We start from the raw sequence: 19551 nt of genomic DNA, 5'->3' as shown, positions 1-19551 counted from the left end.
AACTACCCACTTGAGTTTAAGCAATATGCCAAACTATTCAGTGTAAGTGTAGGTCAAACATAAGAGACCCACACTTCAAAAAAAAAAAAAAAAAAAAAGGACAAGTATAAGCAATACTGTACGCCAGACTATTCAGTGTAAGTATAGGTCAACAATAAAGGAGCCACACCTAGAGAAGACTGACGTGAAACTGTCAAGTCCTTAAAGGGTTCTATAATCAGCATTTTAGTTTAGAAATAAATTACACAACCAAGAAATTAATTTTAACAAGCCTGACAATGAATCAAACTTAGGGCTTTTAGGTCTGATATAGAAATAACAGTGATATCCATTCACTCATCAACAAATAATAGTTGATTTTGGCTCAACTGTACTTTGTTCATGGCAAATAGAGGATCTGTACTTAGAATGGAATTACTACAACTCCATCAGGAAACCAATTGCTATCAAAGACAGTTTTCTTATTAATGCACACATGGCTTCTTGAGGTCTAGTCTGACCACAAATATGTGGCCCCAAGACTATACAATAAGCTCCCACAAGACATCTGAAAGATTGAAAATATTACGGCTTTCGAGAGAAAACTGAAGACTTTCTTGTTCTGTGAGTGCTTCGATAGAGACGATTTAATAATAAACGAGCAATATGTGGTGTGAAATGTTGAATGCTTTCGAACAAACATGATAAAATGACTGGAGGTCCTGTACAGAGTAGGGTTCACCTGCTGTATAGGACCAGAAAAAACAGCCCTTAAAATAAAGTAAAGTAAATACTGTACTAAAAAGTCAAATATGCTTCTGTACTATGGCCAAGGTGTTTTCTTACTTTCTATAGGACATATCTGTTTTGACGTTGTTACTTTTTTTTAGCATGATTTATCGCTAATTTATTCTTATCATTTACTTATTTCCTTTCCTCGCTGAGCTATTTTTCCCTATTGGAGCCCTTGCGCTTATAGCATCTTGCTTTTCCAACTAGGGTTGTAGTTTGGCTAGTAGTAATAATAATAATAATAATAATAATAATAATAATAATAATAATAATAATACCTTCCTCATTGAATATACCTCCATCACTTCTTTTACATAGCAAATACAATGTAAGTGACAATGAATAAAAGCCAATTAGTGGAACAAAACACACCCCAGAATCTGAGTATATGAACTTGCAGTGTATACTTCTTTGATCTAAGTTAATATGCACTTATTGGTTCTACATACTGTACTTCAGAAATAAAACCAGCACTAAACTTTCCAAAAAATCTAAAGTAGCTATGACAACATATATCTTGCCATCATAACAACTGGTTAATACTCTAAAGCCAGGCTGATGACACTTGCACGAATTTGTGGCACGCATTGTCACGACTCGAGTCGTGAACTGGCGCGAAGCGTTCGTAAACCCGTTGTGACGAGAATTTTGAAATGTTAAAAATTTTGGTCACGACAAAATTTCGTGACGGGGTCGAGAACTATGCGCGAACTGTTCGTGAACTCGTCGGGACGATGCGGGAAGTGTGCAAACTATGTGTGAACTCGTCGTGCCAGTTCGTGTCAATGTGTACAGGTCAGCTGTGATTCTGAGGTTTTTTTTTTTTTTTTTTTTTTGAATCTTCCAGTTCGTGCTACAAAATGTCCGCACAAATTCGTGGCAAAAAGTCGTGCAAGTGTCAGGGTACCTTAAGTATTGTAAAATATCCAGGCAAAATATGTATAGTAATAGCTTGGGAACAATCTCAAAAAACACTTTCTTGAAAAAATATTTCTTCATAATACTCAATTCAACTTTTAACTTACCCTCAAATACACTAAAGGTATAGATTGAGAAAACTGTACAAGTGAAAATGAAAGCAAGAATTTATAATCCTTGTTTCTATATGAAAATTTTTAACTCAAAATATCAAGAATTACATAAAATGACAAATATAAATATCCAAATAGTTTAACGATGTAACAAGAGAGGATAGATGTACACAAGAAATAAAGTATATGGAAGAAAAAACTCCATAACTGAGAGAAGCATTCATTATCATTATTATTATTATTACTAGCCAAGCAACAACCCTAGTTGGAAAATCAAGATGCTATAAGCGCAATGGCTCCAACAGGGAAAAATAGCCCAGTGAAAAAAGGAAATAAGGAAATAAATAAATGATGAGAATAAATTAACAATATATCATTCTAAAATAGTAACAGCGTTAAAACAAATATGTCCAATATATACTATTAACAACGTCAAAAATACATATGTCATATATAAACAATAAAAAGACTCATGTCAGCCTGGTCAACATAAAAACATTTGCTCCTACTGTACTTTGAAGTTCTACTGATTCAACTACCCAATTAGGAAGATCATTCCACAACTTGGTAACAGCTGGAATGAAACTTCTAGAATACTGTGTAGTATTGAGCCTCATGATGGAGAAGGACTGGCTATCAGAATTAACTAGATTAATAAATCAGGTTCAGTACTGTACTATAGCATGATGGGATACAGATATGAACAGTTGCAATATGCCATCAGTAAAATACTGGGTATGAAAAAATCCGCCCTCCGAGTTAAAAAGACGAGCTTGCTAATTTATTTGGAATTTCTTTGAATAAAAAAATTCATATGCAGTACAGTAATACCTCAGGATATGAGTTTCTGAATATGAAAAACTCATCATACGAAACGACATACAAAAATTTATTGCCCCCTTTTACAAAAAAATTTCTAAGGATAAGAAACTAAATTTGCACTGTTAGGTTAGGTATATTGTAGGATTCATATGCATTTGGATCTATTTCATGTTATTTCATTAAAAAAAAAATCCTGTTATGAAAGGCACTCCATAACGAATTAATTTTGCATCCTAAGAGATTACTGTATATACTGCAAATGTTTTCCAAAGTAAAGCAGCATACAAAGTGTTCTTACTATGAAAAGCGTAGACTAGTCTAGAACAATATCAACTCAATGTCAATAGCATTTTGAAGATAATACCCCAAAACGTTGTTAAATTTTGAAAGTGTGTTTCCTTTAATAGTTGGGAGTATTCATATAATGTCGTTCTGTGCAGTAATACACTTGATCATGGAGCAAGGGACCATTATATAAGTTGGACAGCTAATAAGATACAGACCAAAGGAAACAGAAGAAAAAAAGAAGGTAAGAAAGTAATGTAACTAAGCAACTTGTGAGGAAAAACTTCCTTACAAACTTTAGGTGTCTCATACTGGGCACAATAACACAAAAAAATCCATAATTCAATTTATCATTTCAATGCTTACCTACTAATTGCATCATTTATGCTTTCAAGTAGAGTACAGGAAAAAAAATGGGAGTTTCATGTTACAAATCATTTATTATTATTATTATTACTTGCTAAGCTACAACCCTAGTTGGAAAAGCAAGATGCTAAAAGCCCAGGGGCCCCAAGAGGGAAAATAGCCTAGTGAGGAAAGGAAACAAAGAAAAATAAAAATACTTTTAAAGAACAGTAACATTTAAATATTTCCTATATAAACTATGAAAACTTTAACAAAACAAGAGGAAGAGAAATGAGATAGAATAGTGTGCCTGAGCATACCCTCAAGCAAGAGAACTCTAACCCAAGACAGTGGAAGGCCATGGTACAGAGTCTATAGCACTACCCAAGACTAGAGAACAATGATTTGATTTTCGAGTGTCCTCCTAGAAGAGCTGCTTACCATAGATAAAGAGTCTCTTCTACCCTTACCAAGAGGAAATTAGCCCCTGGACTATTACAGTGCAGTAGTTAACCCCTTGGGTGAAGAAGAATTGTTTGGTAATCTCAGAGTTGTCAGGTGTATGAGGACAGAGGAGAATCTGTAAAGAATAAGCCAGACTATTTGGTGTCTGTGTAGGCAAAGGGAAAGAATCGTAACCAGAGAGAAAGATCCAATGTAATACTGTCTGGCCATTCAAAAGACCCAATAACTATCTAGTGGTAGTATCTTAACGGGTGGCAGTGCTTCCACCTAATCACTAGATGTATGAAAAAGATCAAAATTAAACCTTAAAATCTTGATATCCACATAGTACAAAAAATGTAACAAAGACTGATATAAAGTACAAGAGATTGTCAGAAACCCAGGAGTGCTAACTAAAGAACATCTTAATATGAAAGACTGGACCCTATAATGTATGTGGTGGTTAGAGGACATTATCATCTAACAGACAACTCACAGCTTTTATAATAAAACACAAATTCCTTAATAACTGTACTGTACTCATATATTAGGAATATCATTCTCATGGATAAAGTGAAGAAAACTCTGGGTGATAGGAGGATAGATGTGAGAGAGGCTAGAGAGCGTGTTAGAAATAGGAACGAATGGCAATCGATTGTGACGCAGTTCCGGTAGGCCCTGATGATTCCTCCGATCGCTTTGGTGACCGCGGAGGTAGGAGCAGTGGGGGATTCAGCGTTATGAAGCTTCATCTGTGGTGGATAACGGGGGAGGGTGGGATTTGTTTGATGTCGGCACACCTCCCAAAATTGGGGGAAGTGCCTTGGTATATGGATGGATGGACCATTCTCATAGTATAAAAATTACAGTACTGAAAAAGTTACAAGGATTACTTATAATCCAATTGTGGATGCAAGGAATCTCTCTAGTCCCTCTGCTAGGAGTACCTTCTGCATGAATTGCTATGGGAGCTCTCGCAAGTAGGAGACGTCCGAGTTCTGACGAGCTAGAGACATAAAAGACACATACGAGTGTTAAGATGCAAAACACGAGGAAGATAATAAGTTCAAGGAGGAGGAGAATGGGGTAATATGGCCTTTCCAAATATGACTTCTACTGTATATCATCTTCCACTGTGCCCGTCATTACAATCAATGTAAAGGCAAGTTTCTAAGCTGCTCTAAAAGTTGCAACAGCAACAGGCCTTGAATTCTTCAAAATCCAAGCCTTTCCCATCAGGACACTAGCACGTATCGACAACAGAAGGAAAAATGGCTAAAACATTTTGAAAAATACAAAAAAGGGGCCTCTTATTATCTCAAAAGATGGCCAGAGCCTTCAGCAAGCTTTGGTACCCTGAGGTAAGTTTTGGGAAATTTTGTGCCAGAGAGAGGGGTGGCGACACTAGTGGGTTCCTCAATGACAAACAATGGACACTTGCTGATAGTGAGACTACAATATATAACGTATATAGCAAGAGCAAGAATTGGATTAAACACCAGAAGTCTCATTGGACAGACCAAAAAATATTTAGAATAAAAAATTTCACCTTCTGACAAAATAAGTACAAGTGATTGGTTTTGGAATATTTAATTCCAATTGCCGCTTGCTTTATAACTTGGTCAGGTGTAGTTTGACTATACAATAAATACCCAGAGAGGAGCAATGTTGGGCAGTACAGTAGTATTTAGAACAAGAGATCCTTTGTATAATATTATTTCACACCTAGCTGTACCACTTTCTGTCCAATTTCAAAATGTCTCCATTTACTGATAACGTTCCCAAAGTATTCTGTACAGTACTAACTTTCGCCTCACATAGCTCCTAATCCATCATGTCAGCCCAATAATAATAAATCTATTTATTTGACTATGTGGCCTATTTGAAGTATAGTACCTTGGAAAAATACATCAAACAAAAACTCCAAAATTCTTAGTTCTCATACAGTGGGTGTATATTCATCAAGTATCCAACAAAATAATTTACCATTATCAAGGCCAAGTTTAATTCTAAAATATCTGATACAGTAATCGTTTTCAGAGGTTAAGGAATGACAAAGTTAAACAGCTTCATTGCTCCAGTGGTTTTTGAAGCCTCTTTTTATATGGGATGTAAAGGGTAACTTATTAATAAGAGTGATATTTATAGCTTTAATGTACGAGCAATTTGTAAATACAGTACAGTACAGTATTCCAAGTAATGCTTGATATTTCCATCTCCCATGATCTTTACGCAACATCAAAGAAGCTCTTCACATACTGTATCTATGATAAAAAAACCACATGTACATGAACATATAAACATGAGATATTGTAATTCTTCCTTTTTCATCCCACTTTATCATATTTAACACCCTTCATCATAGTTTGGTTATGCTTTTCCCTATGGAAACTTCAAAATTTTGCACTGTTGACTATCTCAATGCTTTCTGATACTTCCCACTTTCATTTCATAGACTTCTTCAGTATAACAATGGCAGTCAATTGAAAAATTTCTAAACTTAATACAGAAGCTTCCGCAAGCCCGCATTTGCCAATACCGTGCATAGCGTTATTAAATTAAATATATTTTGAGCTTGATATACAGCTTTAATTGGACAAAATAAAAAAAAAGCTCAAAACCTAGTTTCCTAACACATCTAGGTCCAAAGATCATCATCATCTCCTCCTACGCCTATTGACACAAAGGGCCTCGGTTAGATTTCGCCAGTTGCTTCTATCTTGAGCTTTTAATTCAATACTTCTCCATTCATCATCCTCCCCTTCCTGCTTCATAGTCCTCCGCCATATAGGCCTGGGTCTTCCAACTCTTCTAGTGCCTTGCGGAGCCAAGCTAAACGTTTGGTGAACTAATCTCTCTTGGGGAGAGCAAAGATACTTCAAGAATTTTCCACCATCTTGAAAGCAAAATGTTTACTAAATTAGATTTAGAAAAAAGTCTGAAATTTACTTATACTGTATGTTGAAACTACAATTTTTTCTATAAACAATTTCAAAAGATACCTGAGTAACACCAATGACAGCATCTCCTTTACTTACTTTGTAATCTTCCTAACATTTCAAGCAAACAACAATAATGGGAGCAAACAACAATAAAGGGAGCAAACCGAGGCCACACCTTTCCAATAAAGGTTAAGGGCATGCAGGAAGGGCTAACCCCACCCCTGAAAGAGGTAACATGCAGCTGCTAGGGTAGTTTAGGTTACACAGTCCCTTTGCAATGACCAGTGACCCATTTTTGCAATTTTTTTTTTCACTGTAACTATTAATCATTACACATATAAATAGTATACTGTACTTTATCAGATACTTTTCTTCTGTTTTGAGAATACTTCATACTTCTGGTTAAGGAAATGTTATGTGCTCTTTCTAGTTTTCCAACCAAAATCTATTTCCTAATGTGGTCTTTCCCATTAAACCCAATTATGAAAATGGTTGTGAAATGGGGAACGTCAATGATAAAAAATATATGTAATCCTTAAAAAGTATTCTGCACATTACTGTACAGCATAACCTTCAATTATGACAACCATCAGCATTTATTCTTTTACAAAATTAGAGCCTTGGTCACCCAACCTAACAGTAAACTATCACCTCGAAAAAGGGAGGGAAACCAACTGAAAAATAAAAGCAAAATACAAAGCTACATCGTAATCTAACCACGCTTAACCTAACCTAGGGCACCGAATCCTTGCGTGGTCAGGGGTCCACCGCAAGTCCAGCCTATGACCTATCACTTTGACAACAAGTGGGGAAGAGCAAGAAAGAATGGGTGAAATACAGGGCTATATTGTAACCTAGGCTAGAGCACCTGGTCCTTACCAGACCATGGGTTTGACCCAGAACTTGGCTTAGAAAGCTGTAACACTTGAAAAACTTCAATGAACCATTTCAGTACAGTACTTAGGTTAGAAGTTGCTGATGTACCAACGGGATCAGCCACTCGTGATTCACCTTCCTGCAGGGGTTGCGCTTGGGACACTACTGCATTGCATTTGTTGGATGGTAACTCTTGAGGCATAATTTATCATTATTATTATTATTACAATCTCTAGCAAAACTACTGGTAAAACCATAGTTGGAAAAGTAGGATGCTATAAGACCAAGGCCTCCAACAGGGAAAAATAGCTCAATGAAGAAAATATATAAGGAAATAAACTATATGTGAGAAGTAATGAAAAATGAAAATAAATATATCTTGAGGTACGTAACAACGTTATAACACCTCTGTCCTATATAAACTTTGAAGCGACACTTATGTCAGCCTGTTCAACATAAAAATTATTTCCTGCATGTTTGAACTTCTGAAGTTCCACCAATTCAACTGCCCAATTATGAAGATCATTCCACAATCTAGTCAAAGCTGGAATAAAACTTTTAGATTACCGAGTAGTATTAAGCCTGATGATGGAGAAGGCATAACTGTTATCGTGAAATTTCACAATGTAAGAAAAGTTAACAGAACACAAATCAATTGACTGCATTAATGAGTCACCACAATGAACTGAAGCCAATAAACCTGATTCATGCAGTGTCACCTTAATAAAAAAAATCCCAGTTAACTGGAAAAACTTAAAAAAAAAAAAAAAAACTACAAAATACAGTCTGACATTCTTACCCAAAATGCAACACGAATAGATGTCTGCATCCACAACGTAAAAGCATATTCCTACCTAGAAATTTAATCACACAACATCCTTCAAATCTAATGAGGATGAAGAAAAAATTGTGCGCTGATTACCGTACAGAGATTAGTAAATATCTGAGGAAAAGTGATTTTGATAGGTTTTAGTATGCTTTTGTAATGAGCATGTTAACAAAACATACTGTAATAACAGAGTAAAAACCTCAATATTTAACTATGCACTTACAAATCATTCTTATTTTTTATCATTATGAAAATACATAAGGTCTATATCGTTGAACGCGATTGCTGCATCAGTGACGTTAATTTAAAAGGAAACCTTTTCTATGGTTCTTATAATTTTTATTTCCTCATTATTGTATTCTGCTAGTAATTGTGCATATCTCATTACTGTGTAGGTAAAATAAAGTCGTACAACTTTATATATTCACCTATAATAAGTTGCACATTTAATAACAGAATGCAGTAACGATAAGAAAATTATAAGAACCATCGAAAAGGTTATTGATAAAATTAACTCCACTGATTCAGCAATCACCTTTAATAATACCTGTTTAATTTGCGCTACTTCAGGTCTTCCTACCCATATCGTATGATGTAGCTGAATTGTAGTATAATAATTCTTTTGTTTACTTATATAATATACATCTTTAAATACAATATTTTATCAGCTTCATTTTTTATGTACGAGGTGGTATAAAGTATTTTGAGCCACAGTTATTCCTTCGTTATATGATAAGTTGTGATTTTTCTTAGGTGCCAAAACAAAAGACATAACCATTTAGTTATTCTATTGTTTTTAACAACCATGTTTTTTTTTTTTTCCAGTATGTAAGTAGTGAAAATAGATCTTTGGATAATTTCTTATTTGACACTGATAAACTTGATACAGTATTCATTACAACCACCGGTTTCTATTGACATGAGTCTATTTATAGTTTATATGACATATCTGTTTTGACGTTATTAGTTTATATAGGACATATCTGTTTTGACATTACTGTTTTTAGGATGATTTATTGTTAATTTGTTCTCATCATTTATTAATTTCCTTATTTCTTTTCCTCACTGGGCTATTTTTTCCTGTTGGAGCCCTTGGGCTTATAGCATCTTGCTTTTCCAACTAGGGTAGAAGCTTGGCTAGTAATAATAATAATAATAATAATAATAATAATAATAATAAGGAATGCCAGTGAGTGGATTTAAATATATTAAACCATATGGCTCCACAAGTCAATAGAAGAGTTTGAAGACCCAACCCTACATGGCTGAAGACTATGAAACGTGAAGTAGGAGATGACGAATGGAGAAGTATTGATTTAAATGCTCAAGATAGAGACAACTGGAAAATCTAACCGAGGCCCTTTGAGTCAATAGGCGTAGGAGTAGATGATGATGAGGATATGGTATGGTGTCAGGAGGAAAAGACATCAGCTGCATTATGAAACAGAAAAGGCTGGACCGAGTAAAGAAGGATTCTAAAAAGCGTGCAGCAAAGGGGATGAAGGGAGGCTATAAAGACCCTTCAGTAATGCTTACAGTAGAACATGCATGGCACAATGATACTACAGCTACCATACAACAGTCTATTCAAAGAAGTAGAAAAGACAATCTAAAATCTGGCATGTCAAGTTAGGTTACAGAATACCCATTTCTCAGATTTATTTCTTTCTTCACTCAAATTAACCATTTTTTTCCTACTGAATAACCCCCATATAAGCATTTCCAATACAGAATAGCAGAAAAAAATCTATCAGAAAAACCATAATATTCAAGCTTTAACCTAAAGTTAAATTGTAGCCAAATATTTCTACTAACACCTTTTCTCCTTATGATTATTGAATCGGTGTCACACAATTTTGTTATCTGCTGTAATTTAGTTATATACCACAAAATCTTTCTAATAAATGGCAAATATGATTTCTTATTTTTGTAAGCACTTGCAGTTGTATATGTTTATCACAATGATGGATAATCGACAAGAACTTAGATAATTTGTCAAATATTTTGATAATTCATGACATTAGTTCATTCATTATCATCATCTCCTTCTATGCCTATTGACGCAAAGAGCTTCAGTTAGACATCGCCAGTCGTCTCTATCTTTAGCTTTTAAATCAGTGATTCTCCATTCACCATCTCCTACTTCCTGCTTCATAGTCCTCAGCCATGTAGGCCTGGGTCTTCCAACTCTTTAAGTGCCTTGTAGAGCCGAGTTGAAAGTTTGGTGAACTAATCTCTATTAAGGAGTGCAAAGAGCATGCCCCAATCATCTCCATCTACCCTTCACCATGATCGCATCCACATACGGAACTTGAGTAATTTCTCTTATAGTTTCATTTCTAATCCTGTCCTGCCATTTAACTTCCTATATTCTTCCGAGGGCTTTGTTCTCAAATCTACAAACTGTTAGATACTGTTTCATTGTCATACCATGACTTGTGTCCATACAGTAACACCGATCTCATCAAACTGATGTACAGCCTGATTTTTATATGTAATTTCAAGCGATTTCATTTCCATATTTTACTTAACCTAGTTCATTAGAATAACTCAATCAGTGGAGTGCAGTACTTGGTCTAGGTCTATAATATGGTGGAAATTTGTTAAATAATCCCAAAAGATGTTACTCATGTACCATTACCTTTACTGAATAAATACCAGACCCATATTCTTTTATCAGCTGGTTGCGTTCATCTCACATTTTACTATTACTCTTTGGCCGATTCATCCTAAATACGTTATTTCTGATGCTGGTTTCCACAATATACAGCAATTGCTATATACCAAAGAGGCAAATACAAAATCTTTGTCCCAAAATGATGGTTAAAAAGTTAAATATTTTTTACTTGTAAAAAATTACTGCTAAATGTTTAGATATGATATGCACACACGCACAGATTCAACCCTTTCCACCCCCTTCCCCTTTCCTAACTACAAACCCTCTCACCGGGGTATGACTACTCCCTCTCCCCATACCTGAGGGATGGAGAAAGAATGAGTAGTTATACGTCATACTGCTGAGCATGATCGGAAAGAAATATTCACGTATATAACCAGACACTTGCTCTTTATTACGTAAGGGAGATTACTGGTACTCTACCCTGTTGTCAGTCAAAGAAGCTATATTGTTAGATAACTAAAAACATATCCTAAATTAGTTACAAAAGGGAATTAAATCCCCTATGATGAATTACAACACTGTAAGTAAGGTTGGATTTGGAATAAAAGTAAAGTTTTGAAATTTACGGTGACTGGGTAAATATTTACTAACATATATTTGTACACTTTCCCTAGCACCTGCAAATCAGGACATCAATATTCCAAACCCAATACAAACCAACAAAGCCTAATCTAAGTCAATAAATGTATCGTTACTTACAGTATACCCCATTCCCTCTTCAGTCCCATTCCAAGATACCACCAGAATTTGCACACAACTTAGTTTAGCTTTACCCATAAACCAATCAAAGATACCATTAAATTGGGAGACAGCCCAAACGAGGAATCACTCATTCCTAAACCTATGTGGTATACAGTATATTTACTAGTACCATGATCAAAAACTCCAATGTACGGTGAATAACAAACAGCATCCTGGGTCAGTTTAAGAAACCGAGGAGTAAGCCTCGAGAAAAGGAAGGATACTGACGCTGTGCCCTACAAGTGGTTGGGCTCTGACAGTCAAGGTTTCGAGGTTTACTTGTGACGGTGCATACATAAAGAATTACCAATTGCGTTCTTCATCAATGGGACATAAGGTAGGTTCCCACAAGGTGTTTTTAACTTTGGTGTCCACCGCTCGTTTAACGCTGCAATTGCTCACACGAAACGTTTTATTTACCTTTTTTAGGGCATCTCGTGTCGGAATGGACGTGGAAGAAATAGCTCGATTTTGGCTGTTGTATCGCAGCCTGGCACCCACACGTTGGCTAGGGGAATCTTACTACCGCAGCGTATTGGAAACGGCTGCAATATGTTGTGGTTACATGTGAACTACTCCATAAGATAACATCGAAAAATTGACTCTTTGTATCTAACCACACAGTAGAAAACGCTCTGTGTGAACCATGCCTGGAGCCTTTGTATATCGATGGCCAGGACCTCCTGCATGCATATAACACTACCGAATCTAAATTTCCCTCCTAACCTACCCTACAAGCAGTATTCTTACCTATTTACCTACAGGGGGGGCATATCGGTCCACTGAGACCCCTTACACTACTGTATTCTTAATGAAAGGGTTGAAGGAGCCTTTGTATATCAGCGGTCAGTTCCTCCCACATGGATAAAAATTAGACATCAACAAACCTAAACTTTCCCCCCTAACCTAACCTATAAGGCGTGTCCTTACCTACTTACCTAACGGGAGGCATGCAACTTCTCTTACATTGCGGTATTATATGTTAGCCATAATCATATATACAGGTGGCCGCTATCATACATACAACCTGGGTTGAAAATTTGGGAGTTATGGAACATAGCTGTCATCATACATACAACCTTAAGGTTTTTCATCCTAACCTACCCTAATCCAGGACACAGCGTACTGACTCTTAGTGCAAGATGTAGGCCTAGTGCAAGATGTAGGTCTACCTTTGACTAGGTAAAACACCAGTAGATAAATATATGGTTCATTTGGCATTTGGTAGGTTAATTTTGACGCCTTAAGCTAAAACATAACGCCTTAGAATTAGTTTTAAGTGAAACTGCATCTTAATATCCTCATACGATCTGTCTTCAAATATAACCCAGCTTATGGTACGGCAACCTACTGAAGCTTACTTTGAAAGTCAACTTCTATCATATCTCCACACCAAATTGACATAGCGTAGCCTCATACTTTCCCTTGGACCCCAAATTAACATAAATACAGGATTAAAAGTGCTTAAAAATTAATCGATATCACATAATATTCCCATAAAATGACAGATCGAGATGAAACTAGATTGTTGTATATGCAAAGATTTGTATCAAACCAGTTTTAGTAGGTGTTTATAATACTCTCCAAGGCTGTTTATCATCTATCGAAACGGTTAAATACCACAGTTTCTAATCTCAAACACAAATAAAGGCCTTCCACTTAAAACTTACCTCCATTTCTTGTAAATAACAGGATAAAATATCAAAATTGATGACCCGAACCGCGATCAGCTGTTTGCATGCGTGTATACAAATACAATGCTGCCAACCTTAACGGTGCGAAATGTCAAATGGCTATGATAAACCCACTACATATGTGGAAAGACTATGCAAAATATATATAATACGAATACTAAAATTTTAATATCTATTTTAATAACTTTAAGCGAATATTGACACTAAAATAAACGTTATATTACGTGTATACAAATACAAGGCTGCCAGCCTTACCGGTGCGAAATGTCAAATGGTTATGATAAACCCAATGCATATGTCAAAAGACTACGCAAAATATATATAATACGAATACTAAAATATTTATATCTATTCTATTAACTTTATGCGGATATTTACACTAATATAATCGCTATGTTAAGAAAATAAGTTTGCCATCTTGCTAACAAAGAGAATGTCAAACCATCAGGGACTGTGATGAAACATTTACAGGGGAGACTGCCCTAAATATAACTATTTCATAACAAATATTCTTTGTTTATTCTAACGTGTGCTTATTCTTCTCGAAAATTTCTTTGCCAAATGAATTAACCCTATATGCTTTTAATGTAATGATAAATTCAAGAGTATATCGAATAAATAGCATTATATCTTGTTTTATAAGAAACCTACCAGACACCCTTTCACTTCCCCTCTGCCCTATTTATTACGAAATACTAGACCACATTGCGACACAGCTGGAACGATTCACTTCACGTAGATATCCCTTATTATATATACAAACACCAAAATGGCTTACATTATGGGTTAAAACGTCTATTAATTATCGAATGGCATACACAACATGTAATTTATTCTTCTTCTTTGATATTCCATGATAAAATTATCAATTAAAGTCATATTAGCTAGTTTCGTACACTGAGAAAATGCCACATAGTTGGTATTCGCGTCACAATGAAATCAGCACACGATTTTTATCGAATTAGCGAAAAAGTAGATATTGTACGATATTGACGAGTCTGCGTTTTTTCAACATGTTAAAATGCTTTTAATTTGCGGGTTGTATTTCAATGGGTCTAATTAACCAGTTACAGAACATTTATAATTATGACTTTTTTATTTTTGTGCCAGGTTCACGTGCATGGAATAGCAAGGCGAAAAGGTAACATCATTTAGGAGAGAGTAAATCTGTTTCTCTTTGTAAGTCACGTGAAAGCTCAGGAATATATATATATATATATATATATATATATATATATGTGTGTGTGTGTGTGTGTGTGTGTGTATTCTTGGTCTCAGAATGAATGCAGTCACATGAAATTAGAGGCCTACTGTTGGAGGTAGGTGTGATTTAACCTTTCACGGATATAAATTGTTTGTGTATTCTTAAGTACTTGCAGTACCACAGTATATATATATATATATATATATATATATATACATATATATATATATATATATATATAGAGAGAGAGAGAGAGAGAGAGAGAGAGAGAGAGAGAGAGAGAGAGAGAGAGAGAGGAATTGGCTAATGCTAAAGCCAATTATTGAATGAATTGGAGCTTTTACCTTGTAGATGTCCTTATATAAAGCTAAACGTACATTCTTATATATATATATATATATATATATATATATATATATATATATCACCATCAACCGTAACTTGTCCACTGCAGAACAAAGGCCTCAGACATGTCCTTCCAGTAGCGTCTGTTTATGGTCTTTCTATGCCAGTCTATACCCTCAAACTTTCTTAGTTCGTCAATCCATTGTCTTCTCTTCTTTTCCCTACTTCTTTAGCCATCTCTGGGAACCCCCTTCTCTTCTTAGAGTCCATCTATTATCTGTCTTTCTCATTTTATGTCCCGACCATGTCCATTTCTTTTTCTTACATGTTAGAATATCCTCTATTTTGGTTTACCCTCGTACTATGTTGCTTTTTTACTGTCTCTTAGTGTTATTCCCATCATTATTCTTACCAGAGCTCTCTGAGTTGCAACTAGCATATGTTCTAATCTAAGGCTTTAGTAAGGCTCAAAGTTTCTGATCCATAAGTTAATACTGGTAGGACCATCTCGTTAAATACTTTTCTTTTTGGAGAACGTGGCATTTTACATTTCATAATCTCATTTCGTTTATAATATGTTCTCCATCCCATGCTTATCCTTCTTTTATATTCGACATCGTGTCCTGGGAAACACTTACTGTCTGTCCTCAGTACATATATTCATTGACAATCTCTAGAGGATTTCCCTTAACACTTATTTGTTGTTTCTCTGCATTTTCATTGAACACTATCTTAGTTTTATTCATATTCATTTTCAGTCATACATTTCTGCTTTCTCTACACAAATCTTCTTCTTCTTTGCATCTTTTCCCACTTTTATATGGGGTCGATGTTTCTGGTCAGCTTTCTCCATCTACCTCTGTCCCACACTTCATCGCCGGTTAATCCCTTTGATCGAAGGTCATCCTTGATACAGTCCATCCACCTTCGCTTTGGTCTCCCTCTCCTTCTCGTTCCCTATTCAAATCATCTCTTGTAATTCTCCCACGATTCACTAAACACATCTATTGTCATTAAATAATAAAACACCTTCCGCATTAATATAAAACAAGTTTTCTAATCACCTATACCTTTCCTTGCCTTGGAGGCTCTTGTTCAGAGGAAACGACAAATTAAAATTGATAAGCTTCATTTATCAAAGTTTTACCGTAACCTTTTTTAACTAATAATCAATGCACATCACCAGGACAACCTTACAAAGAAATTAGAGGAGCACTCGGCAGAGCACAGACCTTGACCTTTGACCTTATATTTAAAGGGTCAAGAGCCTACAGTAGTCACGTATCTACTGTAGGTTCTAATAGTTTGAAACCATCTGTAACTATTCTTGTGTCAGGGCGATCTGTTGGCTGCTCTATATGTAGCAATTCTCTAAGATATATATATATATATATATATATATACATATACATATATACATATATATATATCGGTTCACCAAACTTTCAACTGAGCTCCACAAGACACTAAAAGAGTTAGAAGACCCAGGCCTACATGGATGAGGACTATGAAGTGTGAAGTAGGTGATGATGAATGGAGAAGTATTGATTTAAAAGCTCAAGATGCAACAAACCAACCTGACTATATATATATATATATATATACATATATATATATATACACATATATATATATATATATATACATATATATATATATATATATATACTGTACATATATATATATATATACATATATATATATATATATATATACATAATATATATACACACACACACACATATATATATATATATATATATTATCTTTTACTACGCCTATTGACGCAAAGGGCTCCAGTTAGATTTTGTAAGTCGTCTCTGTCTTGAGCTTTTAAATCAATACTTCTCCATTCATTATCACTTACATCACACTTCATAGTTCTCAACCATGTAGGCCTGGGTCTTCTAAATCTTCTAGTGCCTTGTGGATGCCAGATGAAAGTTTGGTTAACTAATATATATATATATATATATATATATATATATATATATATATATATATATGTGTGTGTGTGTGTGTGTATGCATATGTGTATAATATATAAGCAGATACACACACACACACACATATATATATATATATATATATATATATATATATAGATGAATGTATAAATTAAATATATCTATATAACGGCATGTTTCTTGGGCATATTCTTTCTTTTACCGTATGCAATTTTCGCCAAACGATAAAACACTTGTAACTTTAATATAAACAAACCAAATTAGTTTAATTCTAGTTTTGGTGTTTTTATATATATATATATATATATATATATATTTATATATATATATATATATATATATATACACACAACCCAAAACAAGAACTAAACTAAACTGAAAAACTCAAGTCAAGATATTGATCTCGTTCAACGTAATAAAAGGAACACTGCATTAACCGTTTGTTTTAGAAGGCACCGAGACCAACAAAAGGAACACGCCACTGATAAAGAGACAGTAGGTGGACAGGTCGAGTTACTGAGATCTGACAAACAGAGCCTTCGGGTAAACCGAGAGGGTGGTTACCTAACTTCCCCATTACGCTGGGAAATTGATCGATTTTCGTTGAATATAAATTGCGTTTTATCTGGAGGTCTCTCTCTCTCTCTCTCTCTCTCTCTCTCTCTCTCTCTCTCTCTCTCTCTCTCTCTCTCTGTGTGTGTGTGTTTATGTAAGTTATTTCTGATTTGACTTTTTCTCCTTGTCGAATTTAATTGGTCTAGGCTGATAATACACTTTAGACCAAGTTCTTTTCCTTCTATCTTAGATATAATCGCCTGATTGGAAACGTCTCTGCCTGGTGATCGCCAAACTAGTTAGTGTCATTAGTGTCTGCAACCCTACCATCCTTGTGAGGTAAGGTTGGGGGGTTTGGGGGAGCTTATAGGTCTATCTGCTGAGTCATCAGCAGCCACTGCCTTCCTCCTTGGTCCTAGCTTGGGTGGAGAGGAGGCTTGGGCGCTGATCATATACTATATGGTCAGTTTCTAGGGCATTGTCCTGCTTGCTATGGCAATGTCACTGTCCCTTGCCTCTGCCATTCATGAGTGGCATTTAAAACTTTAAAAACAGCTTAATAAATCTCCCCAAAAATGAAATTTATATGTGTGATGTTAATAATGGTTAATGCTGTATGGAATCTCCATTAGCCATACTGCTTTTATTAGAAGCTCCATTTAAATGGAAAACAATGGATGGTTGAAATCCATTTCAAGATTATGCCACGTGACAAATCAACTACAATTCTCACAATTTCACAATCATCTATAACGATCGTCTTCCTTATATAAATGATCAAGGAGTCGGCTCACCCATTTCATTGGATACTTGACCGCAATCAAGATAAGGCCTGTGTACCCCCTTAGGTTACAAAATCAACATCATACAGCAAGATCTCTTCCCAAGTCCACGTAATGTTATTGCACCAGTGCCTCTCCATTTCACAAACAATTCAATTGTTCTCTACTTTCTCAACACATACAGGAATCTCAAATCTTTGCGTACAATTCACCTCTACTCTAGACCCAATATTCAAGTCTTATTATATAAACAAAGGCAAATGCAGCTCTTTCTATCCCACTGCAGGATAAAATGCCTCAGACATCTTTTTAGTCATGTCTGGGGTTTGGCCTTTTTCACCACCACGCTGGCCACTGCGCTTTGGCAATGGTGAGAGACTTTTGTTTGATCACTGTTTTTTAAGAAGTAATGACAACAGCCCTCTACGCAATAAGAGAGAGAGAGAGAGAGAGAGAGAGAGAGAGAGAGAGAGAGAGAGAGAGAATGTTTAACTCTCATCTGGAGGTTAAATAAAAAAATTTTTTAACAAAATCTATGAATACTAGATTTGATATTTCCTAATCTAGCGCAATTTCTAACTTGTTAATTAAAAAAAGCGACATTTCAAACTGTTTCATTTAAAATCGATAATAATAATAATACTAATGCCTACAACATTCGGAGCCGACTGGTTTCAAGTAACGTGTGGATGTTGTGATTCACAAAGCAGAAAATAGTTTTTTTTTTTTTTTTTTTTTTTTCTTTTTTTTTTTTTTTTTTTTTTGGGGGGGGGGAGGGTTTAAACAAAACAATTTAACCTTCCAGTGGGTAACCCTACATATTTGGTAAAAGTGACAGTAACTGTACAGAAGAGATTAAACTACTACCCACTGCAGTAACTTATTGTTTCGTGTTATTACCTCTGCCAACGAAGTTGGAAGTAGGTTAAGTTCCCCCCCCCCCCGGTTTGTGTGTTTGTTTGCGAACAGCTTCCTGGCCACAATTTTATTCGTAGAGTAGTGAAACTTGCAGAGATGAAGTGTTGCTTATAAAGCTGAAAATTATCAAATTTAGGAAGGTCAAGGTAAAAACTCAAGGTCACGGTCAAGCAAAATGTCTAATTCACGTCACCAGCCATAAGTTTGGACATCGTTGTCCCAGACTTAAAAACTTGGTTCATATTTGAGCGTATGAAAATCCACCTCAATTAATACATGTTAAGATCAAATACGAGAGAGAGAGAGAGAGAGAGAGAGAG

The 19551-nt window shown here is 35.3% G+C and overlaps 1 protein-coding gene across 4 annotated transcripts in view; it reads right to left on the bottom strand.

The window, feature by feature from the left end:
- Positions 1 to 19551, bottom strand: part of LOC137634285 (solute carrier family 41 member 1) — a 166056-nt gene that overhangs the window by 146053 nt on the left and 452 nt on the right. For 2 of the 4 annotated variants that reach the window (XM_068366592.1, XM_068366595.1), the window contains exon 1: positions 13437 to 13579. The exons of 1 other annotated variant lie outside the window; for it this stretch is intronic. The gene's annotated coding sequence lies outside the window, so the exon portion shown is untranslated. Of the gene's footprint in view, positions 1 to 13436; positions 13581 to 19551 lie in introns of those variants that run through there. One more of the 4 variants, XM_068366597.1, reaches the window with a different exon arrangement.

Source organism: Palaemon carinicauda, chromosome 44 (assembly GCF_036898095.1).
Source record: "Palaemon carinicauda isolate YSFRI2023 chromosome 44, ASM3689809v2, whole genome shotgun sequence".
In the NCBI taxonomy this organism is placed as follows: domain Eukaryota; kingdom Metazoa; phylum Arthropoda; class Malacostraca; order Decapoda; family Palaemonidae; genus Palaemon; species Palaemon carinicauda.
Note: the sequence above shows the minus strand (reverse complement) of the source record. Positions and strands in the feature narration are given on the sequence as shown.